The 14,636-nt window shown below is 57.7% G+C and overlaps 1 protein-coding gene across 3 annotated transcripts in view; it reads right to left on the reverse strand.

The window, feature by feature from the left end:
- Positions 1–14,636, reverse strand: part of KCNIP2 (potassium voltage-gated channel interacting protein 2) — a 44,194-nt gene that overhangs the window by 20,327 nt on the left and 9,231 nt on the right. The gene's annotated exons all lie outside the window — the stretch shown is intronic.

A 14,636-nucleotide genomic window follows, 5' to 3' on the forward strand; every position in this document is an offset into this window, starting at 1 on the left:
ATGCTGGGTGCACTTGGACAGTGCCACCATGGACCTGGGCACACTCACAGATCCAAACCCATGTGGGATTAGCTGTACCCATGCCTGAGACACCTCTGGTCCCCGGACTGCGCTTGGCCCCATCAGCTGCCCCATGGGATACAGATACATGGCTGAGAAAGACAGACCCAAGTGTTTCACCCCAAAATCTCTTTGCATACAAGATGTTCCATAACCACTCTACAGCTACAGCCAAGGGATGTGGCCACTCAGGTGTGGGATCAGGAGTACAGAAATGCTCAGCTGTGCCTGTTTCAGAGAGCAGAATCCAAGCATCCAGATCCTCCACTCCCTCCCTTCTCTCTCCCCCAAGACCAACTGCTCTGAACATCCACAGGTGACAGTGGACAGTCTGGCAAAGTGGTTCTGGCATATGCCCACGTTTCAGCCCTGGGGAGGGTGGCAGGCCCTGTAACACTGCCCCAGGCACAGCTATGCCAGGACAGGCAGCACAGGCTGGCACCAAGTGCCTCCCGTCCCACTTTGGGCTGTGATAATAACAGCCATGAAGCATCCCCCCTCCAGCTGAAGCATCCCATCCTGGCTGTCTGGCATTGCTGGCACTGCAGCCCTGCCACCCAGCTAAATTTAACCACCCTACCAGCCACCCTCTGTGTGTAGATAGAAGTGCCTGGGAGCGGGGTTTCTTGCCTAGAAAGCAGCTCCGCGCACACAGCGTGTCACAAGCACACATGGGGCAACACCCAGAGCCATCAGGTAGCCAGGTGGCTGGTCCCCATCTCCATCCTCCCAGCACCACCAGCAGCGGGGAATAGGGAACTGTGCCTTGCTGCAGAATGGGAGCAGATGGGGAACAGAACAAAGGAATCATCCATGGTCAAGGGACCTGTCTCTTCAGGAGGGGACCATGCACCTTGACCATGGCCAGGCTCTGCCCTGCTCGAGAGCCATGCCTGTGATTACCCCCAAAGTGCTCTTCACCCAGTGCTGCAGGGTGTTAGGGCACTACCTCCACAAAATGTGTCATAGGACTTGCTGGACCAGAGTGAGGTGATGGTCCCCAGGCACAGCTGGGCAGCAGCTGCTCAGGTACCTTGAGTGATGCTGACCCACTGGGGGGCCAGCCTGATGGATAGGAGTTTCTCCTTTTTTTTGTTCTCGGGGCCATCATCCATTAGGGAGAGTTAAATTTAGGTTAAAGCTGATCCCTTATTACCTTGCTGCTAATCAGAGCACGAGCAGATTATTAATAAGCACATTAAAATATTGGTGAAATGCTATTTTTGGGAGGTGAAGTCACAGTTTTAATCTGGTTAATTGATTGAGTCATTTCTCTTTCTCCTCTCTGGCGACCCGTCCTTGGTTAGCTCCCTAGGGCACCCAGCTGGGGGCCCCCCACCCTGGGGCACGTCTGGTCGGGCACCCAGTGCCTTCTGTAGTGAGCTCCATGGGACCTCCCTCACCTATGCAGGGAGAACAGAGGGGCTCATTGCCCCCCAAAAGGGGACTATAGGGTAAGATAGCAGTTGGACAGGGGGCAGCATCCTGGTCACCCATGGACCAGGGCAGCGGCTGGGGAAGAGTAGATGCTGTGGAGTGGAGAAGGTTCTGCAAGCCCCATATCCCACTCCCAACCCTGAGTTAGAGGGACATAGAGCTGCCTGGCTTTGGGTTTCACCCAACCTTGGCTTGTCCGAGAATTTGGGAGGACATTGAGAAGAGGGTTCGCAGTGCTAGTCAGTGTCCCACGGCCAGCCATGCCCTCTGTGCCCGTCCCAGCCCCGTGCACACCCAGCAGGGCTGTAGGGACAGCCCTTGGTGCTGCTCAGTACCACGCATGCCCAGTCCAGAGACCCAGTTGTGGGGGACACCCGCTACAGCCCCAGTGCCATAGTGCCCAGCTGCAAAGCCCAGGACACTGGGATAAAGATCTGCAGGATGTCTTTGCAGGTGGTGGGGGTGGAAACACACAGAAGTCCCATCCCCACTTTGCTTCATCACCTGCAGCTCAGCCCCTCATGCCCAGGGCCGGACTCAGCTGACTCATCCTCTTCCCCCTTCACTCCGGACTAGTTGGCTGGTGCCCGGTGGAGCCAACAAGCGGGAATGGACCTGGCACTGCCTGCAGCACACCCAGCCTCCAGAGCCTGGCACACTGCTGGGCTTGGGGGACTGTCCCCTGATGCAGGGGGACCCTCCATCCCAGGGCTCAGGTCCCTGTGGGCAGGAAGGTAGCATGCCAGCTGGGCATGGCTCACAGGGTGGATACTGCTCCCATGTCCCAACCCCCAGTGCTGTGCCAAGTGCATCTCCATGCTATCCCCGCCTTTCCCTGGCCCTAGGGATGGGCAAAGGCTGGGGAGACACAGGGGTTTCCCCGGGCAAGGAGAGGCCAGAACTTGCAAGGGGTTTTCAGGCAGGCTGGGTCCTGGCAAAGGCAGTGCAAGTCCCAGCCCTGCTCCAAGGCATGACACTGCCAATAAGGCCTTCCCCGCACTCATGGGACGAAGTGCATCCCCCCCAGCACTGTTGTTGCTCAGAGGGGCAGCCCAGTGGTCCTCAGCAGGGCAAGGCCATGGGGGTGGCAGCTTGCCCCCTGCACAGGGGCACAGGGACAGGGGCAGGAGTGGCACAACGGGAGTCCCAGCACACACAGGCACACGATGACCTGCCCAAGATGTACCCTTTGGGTTTAGGAGGTGGTTCTGGGCTCACACTCCGAAGAGAGGGCCCTGGCCAACTGGCTGGTCTGTACAGGGGCTGGCATGGGGATGAGGGTCCTACCACGGCTGTGACAGCAAACCAGGAGCACACAGCATGCAGCTCTGTCCCCAGGATCAAGCATCCCAGGACATAAACAGATGCAGGCATCAGGGTGTGTCCCTGCCTTGGTTTGTGGGGCACACCCAGGGCTTTCCTGGCCAGATGGATGGAGGGCACAGCTGTGGCCCCAGAGGAGTCATATTCCTTGATACGGCAGGGAAGAGTCCGACCAGCTGCCATTTATGTGCACAGCAGTTCTTTCACGCTCCACTCTGCACCAGTCCCCTCCCCAAATAGAACATTCCCATTACCCCAAGTCCACAGGGGGCCTTTAGGGGCTCTCATTGCCTCCTGGAACGATCTTCAGCTTTGCTCCACACTGAGCTCAGTGCAACCCCTCTGCCAGGAGCTGAAGCATTCAGCACCTGAACAGGATTTCCCCCCTCCCCAAATAACCTCGCAGAACTCATCAGACAGAGACCACTCCCTCAGAACAGAGACCCCGTGTCCTCCAGGGCGGCACCTACCTTGGGAGAGAGTGCCGGTGACAAATTGATAGAAGAAGCGGATCACCCGGCCCAGCTGCCTCTTGCAGCGCTGCTGGCAGTGGCTCATGGCTCCAGCTCCCAGCGCTGGGGAGGGACCCAGCCGCACCCCTTCCCGGCTTCCAAACAGCCCCCCTGCTCCTCCGAGCAGCGGGCGATGCCCGGGGGAGGACAGAGCCTTCCTGCCCGGAGCGAGCCCGCGGGCATGGGCGGCCGGTGCAGCCCGGCGGGGCGGGCAGCGACAGCGCCCGGCAGCGCGGCAGCCGCCGGCCCCGAAACCCGGCGGCGGGCAGCGGCAACTTTTGCGCGGGGATGCTCTGGTTCAGGGGGACGGCGGGACAGAGGGGCTGGCGGCGATGCCCCTCCTGGGGCTCAGGCTCACGAAAGCTGACCGCCGAGAGGGAGCGAGGTGCCCGGGCGAGTTCCCCCGTGCCGTGCCCGCCGCCGGCCCCCTCCGTGCCGCGAAGTTGCGAGGAGAGGTGGGGAGCAGAGTCAGGGTGATGCGGGGAGCCGGGGAGCCCGGCAGTGCCAGACAGCTCTCCGGCAGAGGCAGATGGACGCTTCCCTGGTTGGCAGAGCCTCGGGTTGCCCCTGGCTCCCGGTCCGCCCCTTGGCACCAGACCGACCCGGCACTTCACGCCCCGGCTGGCTGGGAACCAGAGGCAGGTTGGTATGGCAACCGGCAGACTCCACAGGTCCCGCTGACCAATGAGGCCCTGCTGCATCCCAGAGCCGCCTCTCTCCAAGGGATGCTCCTTCCGGAGGGGAGCCGGCACCGAGAGGATCCTGCATCCTTGAGCATCAGCCATCCGTTCCCACTAAGTGCTGTGAGCATCCTGTATCCTCTGACATCAACTATCTTCTCCAGCCAGCTGGTTTTGCAAGTATCCTGCATCCCTGGGCGTCAGCACTCCAGCACTGCAAGTGTCCTGCATCTCCAGGCATCTACTTCTGCTGTCTCCACACAGGGGAGGAGACAAGGATGGGTGCAAGAATGGGAGGAAAAAAGTCAAACTCCAAGACCATGCAGGCTAAGAGCTACTCGCTCCAAAGCTCAGGCTGGCAGTGAGTTGCTACCTTGCACAGTATGTCAGAGCCAGAAAGGAGTCTGACATGTGGTGGCAATGGGATTTCCCTGCTCCCAGAGCCAGCCCGAGATGCTCTGTGCAGACTCAAGACAACATCTCTTCCCCAAGTTCCTTTTTCCCAGCTGTAGTTCCATCTCTACACTGCATTCACACCCCACACGAGCAATATCTATCAGTTCTGAATCCATCCAAGCTCTATTATCTCATAAGCTTCATCTCTTATTAATAGGGAAGGAAGTGAACAAAAAGGGACCTGATGGAAATTACAGCTTCTTCTCCCTCAGGGATGGAAAAGGAGGTGGAGCCATGATCCAGCAAGGAACAGCCCAGTCCCTACTAATACCTCAAGAAGGACCCCCAAGGGAAAGTGCGTAAGCACCACCACCTCCCACCAATCCTATACCAGGGTTGGTATAGGGTAACCTCACCTCCTGCTCCCCAAAAGAAAGGCCATCCCCTTCAAACCAAGCTCTCCCTGTCTCTTATTCAGGTCATGTTCCTGCAAAAGACAGGCAGCCCCCCAACAGAGTGTCTCCACACCATGGCAGGACACTGTCCCAGGATGGGGGGACCTGGACCAGGGGATGCTGCACTGGTCACTGCATAGCTGGGCCAAGTTTGGGGAGATCCTAAAAAGGCACAACACACAGCACAGCAGGGACTGGCAACCCTACAATAGTACATCCACAAAGCCCTGGGCTGGGGAAGGGCTGCAAGGGACATCGACCTCACAAGGGGAAGGAGACAGCCAAGGCAGAGTGGGCAGCTCAGCAGACAGACACAGCTGTAGGGAGAGTCTGTGAATACAAAGCCCTGACTGAATCTAGCTCCATGAACCACCCTCCCCCACCTGAAAGCTCAGAAATTTGGGCTTCCAGCAGTGCCCAGTCCCCTTCTGCCACATTCTGGGGACAGATCTGGGGTTTAGGTCCCTCGTTCTTATCTACAGTATCCAGGAGCCCTGTTCCTGGCTTAACCCCACAACACAAATACACTGGGACAGTTTCTTGCAACAATCAGATCCCCTGAGCTGTGTGATACAAGGCCAGATCCTGACAATGCACAGCTCCCCCCACTCTGAGGGAGGGGGGCAGCTCCCAGGACCACCGTGGGGACCAGCCAGCACAACTCAGACCAAGGCAGCTGCAGCATCCCAAAAGCCCACGGGATACAGGAGAGGTGGCAGAACAGCCACAGGAGGGTGCCAGAGCCCACAGGACGTAACAGCAAACAAAGTTTGCAGATCGATCACAAAAACCACCATCTGGCTCCTTGGAAGCCAGTTTCCATTTGACAGAGAAAGTTGCTCCATCTCAGCATGTCCTGGGCAAGTGAGAGATGCAAGTGCCATCCTGCACACCTTGGTCGTGATGGCCATGTGGAACAGAGGACCTCTTGTCCTCCCCCCAGGGCAGCAGATATAGACCACCCCACACCAGCCTGCAGGGACATGGCAGCAGAGAAGAGCCCAGCACCGATGTCACCCATCCCACCTCCAGGCTTGGCTGCCCACCAGCATCTCCGGGTGCTACAACCAGTCCAGAAGTGTAAAGTGATTTCCAAAGGACCATCACCCCTCTGGGCTGGCCCTTGGCTCTCCAGAAAGGCCCTTATGCACTGACACTGAGACGGAAGTTCATGGGAACCACATGAGCTGAGCCAGGGGACTGTCCTCTCCCTCTGCACCCAGCAACCCACAGCAGGTAGTTTGCAAGGATGGTGCATTGCAGACATGAGCCAGCTTGCTCCCATCCCAGGGCTCTCTTTGAGCACACAGTCTCCAGGCTGGCACCAGGGACTGTGTGTCTTGCCCTTGCAGAAAGGCAGCAAAGCCACTTGGTCACTGACCCTGCTCCTCCCTGACAAGATGAGCCATGAGCCGGCATTTAGCGCAAATCAAAAGCAAGACACAAGGCAGGGCAGGCAACCCACCTTTACAGACTCTTTCTTGCTGAAGACATCACCTGGGACACAGCCACTAAGGGTGTCACTGCAGGGTGCATCCTGCCTGCTCTTGCCTCCTAACCCAGCCTGTGGTTCTCCCAGACCTGCTCCTCCCATCAGGAGGCCAGTTGTTCCTCAGCCCCTGCCCCAGCCCCAGGGGAACTCCATTCCCCAGAGTGCCTCACAGGGCAAAGGACATAATTCCCAAAAAGACATTTAGAGCCAGCCCCTGTCCCCAGAGCATCTGCTGGGCTCCCAGAGAGGACATGTCATAGCTGGAGCTGCAGCAATAGGAAGGAGGAAGACTATGGCTGCAGGCTTTGTGTACACCTCTGCTCCCCCACGTGCTTTGGCTCTGACAAGGGGAGACACTGCCTTGAATCTTCCAGTGCCGAGCCTGCACTGGGAACCAGCCCAGCTCCCCGCTGTAGGGGATAGAGGGTAAATTCAGGGAGACTGGAGACCAACATTGTCTCCCGCTTCCCTGCCCCCGTCCCCATGCCTGCCTGAGGACTGTACCGGGACACTTCGAGCTTGGAAACACAGAAGCCCGGGGCAGGACATACAGGCCACGAGGCGCGCCCGCTGTCACGGGTGCCTGCCCACGCTCCCTGCCCCCGTTCCGTGCCCCCGCTCTGTGCCCCCGCCCCGTGCCCCACTCTCGGTGCCGCCGCGGTGTCACTGCCGCCGCCTGACGCTGAGAGGAGCCCCGGTACAGCGCAGCAGAGCGGCAGGGCGGCAGGAGGTGAGCCGGGGACACGGCTCGTTCAGACGGCTGCGGCGGCTGATGGCACACGGGGGACAGGAGGGGACACGTGCTGTTGTGTCGGAGCGTGGCCCTGCACGCGTGTGAGAGGGGGCAAGGGAGCCGTGAAGGCCATCCCTGCACGGACACGTGGCCACCGCGGTCCGCTGGCAGTTCCTTGCAGGTTGAAAGGGCAGTGACAGCACCGCCGGGGATGGGGACACCCAGAGCCATTGCGTCCTTCCCTACTCAAGCCCTCTCCTCCCGAGACGGCTTCTTAGCAGACCCATGCTTCCTAAGACAGCGACATCTGGGTTGGTACCTGTCGCAGGAGTGCGGGGAGCTGCCGGGGGAATTCGCTCTGTTTCCTGGCCATGAAATATTCATTAGCACAGCCGCCGAGAGAAGGGGGGAAGTAAAAGACAAACAGAACAGGGGAAGCAGACAGAATGCTTGCAGGCAGCTCAGCATGGCACAGACAAGCCCATGGGGTGGCTAAATCAAGGTCTTCATATGAGTCATCACACTAGTATGTGGGTCCCCTGGTGTCCATGCAAAGCCTGTTTCACTGTCATGGGTGTCGTGGGCACATGAGCATCCCTAGAAAATGCAACCAGGACATAGTGATCCTTGCAGGACATACAGCATGGATAGGGATGCCCTGGGACATGAACATCACCAAGGGGCACCGTGAGCTGGTGCCCAGGGGCCATTCTTGCCAGCCCTGGATGGTGCCTGGGCTTCAAAGTGTTTCAGCTTGGGCTACACACCCCAGGGACAGTACCAGATCAGTGCTCCAGCCCAGGGCCACCTTGGCCAGGACATCCATGGGCTCTCTGGAGTCATCCCATGGCTGGCAGATATCTGTGATATCATCTGCCAACCTTTCTCTGAAGGAGGAAGAGCAGTCAGGGTGGGAGGCACATTTCCAGTAATGAGGAAGGGCAATCAGGATGAGAAGGAGGCAAATTTCCATTACCAAGGAAGGGCAGTCAGGGTGGAAGGAGTGCAGGACACTCTGCAGCCCTGTGCCAAGCCTCAAGACACCATTCAGGCCCACAGAGACTGGGCAAATGCTCTGTTCTCTCTCTACCTAAATCCAGCACTCACCTTTTTTGGGGATGGAGGGCATATGCATCCCAGCAATGCCAGACCCACAGCTGCTTGGCAGGGACAGAGCAGTTCCTGGCCAGAGGGAGAGCTCAGCAAGACTCATCCCAGAGCCAGGATATGATGAAGGAGGAGAAGGAGGTGGACATCCCGGCAGAAGGGATTCCAGACCCACGGCATCGGGGTGGGTGTCTCTGTGGGATCCCAACACCACTGCCACCAGCAGAAGAAAGCTCAGCCAAGCCAGCCCTGTGTGCTGCTGCTCTGCTCCTGCCTCCTCCCAGCCCGGGGAAACCACAGCCTCCGGGACTGGGGGAAGTGCTGAAAACGTGATGCCAGAGAAAATAAATAAGGCAACTAATGAGGTAATTTGCATAGCTATTAGCAGGCAGGATTTGCAGCGGGTCTGACATGGGATGTGCTGTCACAGCGAAGCACAGCCCGCGGGCTTTGCTGGTGCTTGCAGAGGGAAACACACAGCACAGCTGTGCTGCATGGCCACACTGCAGGCACCCACCGCCGGCACCCGCCACCCCATGCCCGGGGAGGCAAGAGGGGCAGAAGCAAACCCAGGAAGGAGGTGGGAGGAAGGCTCAGAGAGGACAGACAGTCTGGGAGGGGCTGAGTGCTCTCAGGTGAGCTCGTACTGCCCTTGGCCACACACCCCGGGGCTTGGCCCTGTGATGTACAGAACATGGGGCAGCACACAGCTCGTACCTTGCCAAGGCACAGAGAGCATCCTTGAAAGGATGAGCTTGCAAAGGCCAAGGGAAAGCTGCCAGCGGCCCAGCCTGCCTTGCGGGGCAGCCCTGCCATGTCAGAGCCAGCTGGCTCCACGTGCTTTCCCATCCAGAGCTGGCCACAGCTCTCTGCATCCCTTACCTCTGCTTGCTCCCTTGTGAACTTAGCCTAAAACACATCCAGGACAAGCACAAACCCTTTCCTACCCCAGTCTTTGCTGCCAGCAAACCCAGCTCCCCCTGACTCCCAGTAGAAGGTGCAATTTCAGGATGTAGGACTGTGCATGAAGCCTGATGGCAGCACCAGCTTTGCATCATGGCTGCCCCCATCCTTAGATGTTTGGGTCAGGAATCATTGCTCCACAGCAGGAAGGAGGGCACTGGCCATCCTGGTGCCTTCAGGGATGCAGGGCAACACACCTGCAACCTGTGACACGGCTGGATCCCCAACCTGCTCTGCCCTGTAAATCAGCCTGTGATGGAGAGGAGTGGCGCACAAGGCCATCCTTCCCCGGGCTGCCAGGGCACGTCTGGCTTTGATCACAAACGTGCGACGACAGCTCAGCTCGTTCTCAGCCGGTGGATCCTGTTAAAAAATGTATGTGACGTGATCTGTCTGCTCAGGAAGGCACTGCCAGGGAAAGAGCCCAGCCCAACACCATGCACCGGTCCCGCAGCACCAACCTGTCAGCAGCTGGCACACAGCGGGTGGTGGGGCAGGAGCCTGGCTCTCTGACACCAGGGACCAAGACATGCCAAAGCACCCCCACAATGCAGGGAAAGGATGGGGGCACCCCCACAATCCGATAACAGAGACAAGCAGAAAGGTGATGGATGCGTGGTTGGACAGACAAAGAGACATAAACTCCACGAGCAACTTGGGTGGTGGGTGACAGGCCAAGATCAGGGTCAGAGCCCCACAGGTACCACCCTGGTGTGTCCAATCCCCCCAGCACCTCCATGACAGCCCATCACCATCCGGGTTGTACTGAGGCACTGACTGCTCCCAAGCTGGATTTTTTTTTTGGCCCATTCTGCTAAATATTTTAGGGATTTACACAGAAAAGCTCTCTGTGCTCGATGGCATGCAGGCTCCACTGGTATCAGGCAGGCAGTCACAGACACACCCCTGCCTGCCAGGCCGTCAATAATTCATTGCCCCCATGAACAGGGTACAAGCACTGGGAAGAAGGTGACAAAACTGGGGGAACAGGTTTCATCACCCCCCGCCCAGGTTCCTGGGGTGCACCCCAAGACTCTCCATATCTTGCAATGGGAGGGCAAAGAACTGCACCAACAGCTGCAGGGAAACAGAGGCACAGGGAAGGGAAAAGAGCCAGAACCTGAACCCATCCCTGGTTATAGGGCTGACACATCAAGGCTGCAGCAGTAAGCAAGGACACCGCAGCCTGCCTGGACCATCTGGGGCCATTTCAGAGCTTGCTGGGCTGGCAAAGCACAGCAATGTTTGGGGTACCCAGGTTACATCAGGCAATGAGGCAGCCCAGCCCCCAGGACCTCCAAAGAGCATGGCCTTCACAAGTAGGCACATCACTGGATGGGGGTGCATGGCTCACACTGGGGCACAACACAACCACAGAATCTCCTTACCCTGAACTGGCATCATTTTGCCCCTCAGATGCCCACCTTGCTCCGTGCACATGGCATCTGACAAGGACCAGCAGGGGTTTCCATAGTCAGCCCTATCCTCACTCCCACTCTAAGCCTCAGCAGGGTCTCCTGAACTGCGAGACTGGGAAAAATCTCATCCTGGCCACAAGTGATGCCAGCCCTGCTTCCAAATCTGCTCCAGGGGAGGACACAGCCCTCAGCATCCCTCCAGACTCTCCACCCTCACCACCACACAACAAGCCATGGTGATGGCAACAAATTAACGAGTTCCATGCAGTCACACACAGGTTGGGCTCCAGTAAATGGGAGATGGCACCAGGCTCATTTCCTTGCAATCAGCACTTGCTTGGCAGCCACAGATCCAGCTCGGTGGGGTGATGGTGACAGTCAGGAGGAAGTGCAGTGGGGACAGGCTAGGACACGACCTCGGTTTCCACGTGTGCAGGCAGCCTGGGGCTGCCTGTGGGCCAGGCAGCAGGACACCCTCCATCACCCAGGCAGATGCTGCTGGCTGAGTGACACGGGCTATTAGCACCACCGCTTATCCAGGGCCTCTGGCACACGCTGGCTGCACAGCTGGGAGAGGGAGATAAGATGCCAGAGGGATCCCAGGGAGGGGAAGCATATTTCAAATGGCAGGAATCTCCCCAAAAACGGACTTGTCTTGAAGGCACTGAGAGTGTTTGCTGCTATTAATAACCCCAGAGCTGCAACAAGGCACGTGCCCTCTCTCAGGGAGACAGCAACAAGGCAGGTAGAGAGAGCAAAGCGCTGCTGGAGATGGGGCTGAGGTCCTGACCCATGGCTTCTCACCTGTCCCCATGCCAACAGCACCCCAGCACTGGTCTGAAACCCCTGGATGTGTGGCTGGGTAGACCTGGGTGTCTATGGGCAGGGGAGACACACAAGTACTATCCTTCCAACAGCCCACAGCTCACCTGCACTTTTCTCCAGCCTCAAGCCAAGACACTGCACAGCCCTATGGCTGGGCTGATGGCCCCCGACACCAGCACTCTCCCTCTCTCCATCTCTACACTGAGAGATGGCTCAGCCCTCCAGCCTCTTGCACTCTCTGCCCCACGGGGCAGCAGGGCCACCCACTTGGCATCTCCAGGGCACACGCTCAGCCCACTGCCAGCCCAGGGGGGCCCCCAGAGACTGCCTTTTAAAAACTGACATTTTGGGGACAGGAAAGCTATTTTCAGTTGTTTCAGAGACAGTGTTTCCGTCGCAGTTTTCCTGCCTCCACTGGAGGGAGGGATGCTCCCCCTGGGGGTGCCATGGCAGGCAGCTTTGTGATGGGCTGCTCAGCACCAGCTCCGTGCCACCCCCTCATCTGCCTATCCAGTTCCAAGAACCAATGTGCCCAGGAGCAGGTGGGAAAAGACATCCCTGGTTTCCTACCCAGTCATGAGGGTCAGGAGCACCCCATCTGAGAGAGAAGCTAGTGGGAAGCACAGAACCTGGGAGCTTTGCTCCTGCCCAAGACCTTGCCAGCATCAGCAAGTTATCTTCCACACACCTTGATGAAACAACCCCAAAAATGAGCACACAGAGCAGAAGAAGCCCCCCTCCCTCTGGAGCCCCCAGGCACTCTTGATATGAATAAATGTACCTAGAAGTGATGGGGTGGGGGGGAATACAGCCTCCCAGTGCAAGACCTGATGAGAGGCTCAGAAATAAATATGTTAATAATCAAATATCCATCCTGTGCCTGAGCTCATGGGAGGACTTTCAAGTCTAATTAGCAGAAGATTTGTACCATTGCTGCCAGGGCTCGAGGGACAATTCACCGTGGTTCCCACGAAGCGAGAGGTTCTGCTATAATTAGTCAGCAGCATCCCATCTGCAAGGATTACCTCCAAACCTCCCCTGCTTTCGGGGCTTGGGGCAGGCAGGACCCAGGTAAGCCAAGATGAGAGATGGCCCCAGGCTTTGATCTGTGCAAATTGACTCTGGAACTGCAAATCCAGGGCAGATGGGAGGACAGGCAGCAAGGAAGGCAACACACTAGGAGGAGAGGTACCCTGAGCCTGCAGGTAACCCCATACTCCCCTGCCTGTACACAACCCCTACACAGCTCCTCTTCCCACAACATCTTGCCACAAAGACCCAGAATACTCCCAAAACCTCTCCATACCCCAACTGATCATTTTCAAGCTGGGCCCCTGACACCAAGGGCTGTCCACACTTAGTGAGGGGCATTTCCCAGACTACCCCCATCACACATGTTGTACATCTCATCACCAACGCAAAGACCTTTCCCCACTCCATCACAGTGGGACAGGCAGTGCCCAGGGGAGCACTCCTACCACCCCTGCCCATGTGTTTATAAAGAGGGCCACATTCTGTTCCTGAGGATGCCATAACAGACACTGTTCCCACTGCTGCAGCACCTTGTGGGGTGGCTGCGATGGGGAGAAATTGGCACCCAGAGGGGCAAGACACGGGGGCAGCTCCTGGAGCTGCACTACTGGCAGTGCCCAAACTGGGACCAGCTTCCTGGCAAAGGTACAAAGGCAGACAGAGCAGAGGGAGCCATGTACACATTGATGACCAACTGCACAAGTGAGGATGCTCTGCTGAGCAAGAAGTGGGACCCATGCATCTGCTCCCACAGGGAGAGAGCCTGGCAGATACTCAATCAGAGCTCACTGACCCAGCAGCAGCTGCCAGGGATACTCATTAGCACCAATTAATTGCGGGCAGAGGTGACTGGCCTGGCAGCAGACATCCTGCCCACACACTGTCCCCAGCCTGGCAGCAGGCAAGGCTCCAAGCTAAGGGGAGAATTACAGACAGGGTGACAGTGGTCACATTCAGGGCACTTTCTGAGGATTGGCCTGGAAACATTTGTGCCAGACATGCTGTACACATGAACAAAAAAGTCAGCACCTCATCCCTCTCAAGGGCATGGGGGTACCCCAGGTTCAGCTATGTTTCCCAGAACAGGGCACAGCCATCCCCATCCAAATCCTGTGCCATCCCCAATAGACCTCCCCAGCACCACTGGGTTGTTCATCCTGGCAAACAAGGGGTTACTAGCCCCTCACTTCCCCACAGTTATTTAATTAAGCAGTGATAAAAGGAAAGACCTATTATCTGGAGAGTGGCAGCAGGTTGTAATTACAGCAGGGCAGGCTGAGAAAACAAACAGTGCTGAGGGAGGCACAGGGTGGTGCACTGCACAGGGGAGACACTGCATCCCCTGGGAACTCATGCTCCTGTCCTGGAAATGTAGTCCAGGGCAGAGGTGGGACCCTTGAGTCTTCGAGCAACAGAGGAGGGAAAAGGCTCCTTTGCTGTGATGGATGTGGTCCCAAAAGAACCTCCCTTTGCAGTTCACACTGGGCTGGGGTGTGATCCTGGCCTCTTTCCGGAGATGCTGGGCCTGGACCAGCCCCAGGGAACAGCAGGTTTTCAGTGAGTCACTTTGAAATATTAAACACCATCTCCTTTCTCCAGTTACTGCCTCAGGGCAGCCCTCTGCACCGAGGGGACGCGCTGCCCAGCTGAGAAGAAGGGACAAAGTCGCTGTTGGGACATGGCACCCCAGAGAGGCTCTGCCTGCCCCTCTCTGAGCTGGGCAGGATGCCTTTCTGCTGGGTTACCCTGGGCTGGAGTTTAAAACTACTGCCTCATGTCCCACACACAGCAAGGGGCAGGGGTGGAACATGGGGCATGGCCATGCTGCAGGCAAGCAGTTTACAGCCCCCTCCTTGCCCAGCCACCCAGCAGCGGTGCTCTCCCTGAGGAGGGGGAAAGCTTCACCCCCATGTTCCCTTCCAGGGGTTGGAGGGTACCACTGGGTAACATCACAGTTGCAGTTGGGACACATTGGTGTGGCTTGGGCTTGAGGAGTGCACAGCCACCTCCTGCCCATCCTGCACCATCGGATGCCATTGTCCCCTGTGCAGCTCCCAACCACTTCCCTTCCCTTCCTTAAATCCTCTTGCCCTCAGCCCAATCCTCTTACGCTCTCCCTCTCCCATTACAGCATCTTTAAATTAATGCCTGGCCGAGTGTGGGATAGAAGGAAATTAACCCTGGGCAGTGGGGCAGCCTCCAC

This window comes from Manacus candei, unplaced genomic scaffold (assembly GCF_025592945.1).
Source record: "Manacus candei isolate 608988 ecotype Guabito, Panama unplaced genomic scaffold, ASM2559294v1 h1tg000050l, whole genome shotgun sequence".
Lineage (NCBI taxonomy): Eukaryota > Metazoa > Chordata > Aves > Passeriformes > Pipridae > Manacus > Manacus candei.